This window comes from Nerophis lumbriciformis, linkage group LG08, assembly GCF_033978685.3.
Source record: "Nerophis lumbriciformis linkage group LG08, RoL_Nlum_v2.1, whole genome shotgun sequence".
Lineage (NCBI taxonomy): Eukaryota > Metazoa > Chordata > Actinopteri > Syngnathiformes > Syngnathidae > Nerophis > Nerophis lumbriciformis.
In genome coordinates, this window is record NC_084555.2 from 8,785,231 (window position 1) to 8,787,500 (window position 2,270).

Sequence of the window (2,270 nt, forward strand, 5' to 3'; positions counted from 1 at the left end):
GAGTGCGGGTACTAGACTGGCCCGCCTGTAGTCCAGACCTGTCTCCCATTGAAAATGTGTGGCGCATTATGTGTGTTGAACAACTTAAGCTGTACATCAAGCAAGAATGGGAAAGAATTCCACCTGAGAAGCTTAAAAAATGTGTCTCCTCATTTCCCAAACGTTTACTGAGTGTTGTTAAAAGAAAAGGTGATGTAACACAGTGGTGAACATGCCCTTTCCCAACTACTTTGGCACATGTTGCAGCCATGAAATTCTAAGTTAATTATTATTTGCAAAAAAAATATAAAGTTTATGAGTTTGAACAACAAATATCTTGTCTTTGTAGTGCATTCAATTGAATATGGGTTGAAAATGATTTGCAAATCATTGTATTCCGTTTATATTTATATCTAACACAATTTCCAAACTCATATGGAAACGGGGTTTGTACATGTCTAATAATAGGAGGGCTAGGTTATGGCAAAAATGTTTTAAACATTCCAGATAATAGCCGTCTGGTCCCAGGGATTTTCTGTTTTGTCGTGTCTGGGCATTGAGAGGAAAAGTGCAAGTTATTTAACAGAGAGATGCGTTGTGTCAAAGTAGGCAATTTATTATTTCGAAGGTTTTCTTCATAATTTGTATAGGATAATATCTCCTCCTAGAGTACAGAGGCCGACATCCCGGGACCTAATACCACAACAACCGAACGTCGCTGTTGGATTAGGTTGGGTCATAACAAAAAGATGACTCAGATGAGCAAAATGCCAACGTCTTTGCAGTATTTCATCCTTTGCACTTTTGTTCTGTCAAATATATTTGATTTCATTGGAAGACTTGCGGCTCTTCTTTGCTGACGCTTGTGGTGCCATTGCGCAATTGTTGCTCTTTCCGCCATGAATCCCACAAGGTTAATGTTTCATTTTCACAATTACGGCCTAGTTCTCATGACTGTCATGTGCACGCCGAACAAAATCCACTTCTTACTGTGTAAACGTGTGAACACTGCAATTATCCTGTTTCTTCTACAGAACACACACTATGCTGTATACTGCATGTAATAAAGGGGAACATTATCACCAGACCTATGTAAGCGTCAATATATACCTTGATGTTGCAGAAAAAAGACCATACATTTTTTTAACCGATTTCCGAACTCTAAATGGGTGAATTTTGGCGAATTAAACGCCTTTCTATTATTCGCTCTCAGAGCGATGACGTCATAACGTGACGTCACATCGGGAAGCAATCCGCCATTTTCTCACTTTCGTCGGTGTGTTGTCGGAGAGTGTAACAACACGAAGGGACGGATTCAAGTGTATTATACACACACACATATATATATATATATATATATATGTATTAGAGATGCGCGGATAGGCAATTTATTTCATCCGCAACCGCGTCAGAAAGTCGTCAACCATCCGCCATCCACCCGATGTAACGTTTGATCAGAACTGCACCCGCCCGCCATCCGCCCGTTGTTATATATCTAATATTAATAAAAAATTTAAAAAAAAGGGTGAAAACTACGCGAATTGCACCTTGTGCAGACAAGATTTTTCAATCGGACACGGAGGAATTAGCGATGTAAAAGACCACGTTGGGACAAAAAAACACAAGTCTAATGCCGTTGCTAGCGATACAAGTGGAAAACTTTCAACGTTTTTCGTCGCCCAAACAGATTCTTTGGATGTGATAAATGCCGAAGTTTTATTTACGGAGGCAATAATTGAGCATGGACTTCCAATCGCACTGGCTGATCACATGGGACAGTTAATAATGTAATGCAACCTTTAAAAATCATTACGCGGTGATCGCGATCCCAAAAATAAACTTTTCTTGCATGATAATGTCCAGAAAAATTCACTTTATATTACTATAGAGTCCTTTTAACGAATGAGTTTGATGGTTTATCACAAACCTTAAATGAAAGAAGTCCTTTGTTCTCCTGCACCATGGCCTTGCTTCGTGTTTGGTGCGCCATCCTGTCGGCTGTATTTCACAGCACGACATACTGTTAAAAGTGTTTATACTATTTATACTTTCAATTAACAAATTGAAGTCTTGTGAAAGGTTGACAGGATAACTGGCATTAACTGTCAAAATAATTTCAAACTATTGAAGTTAGCTTACAGAATAAACATGTCAATCAACCCATATGATTTTTGCTGTAATATTTTTGTTTTGAAAAGTCACTGTGACTGATAGAAAAGTGATGGTTTTAGCAACATTTTAACCTGTCTGAATGCTAATAATCATTTTGCGTCGGGGGGCGAAGCCCTGAA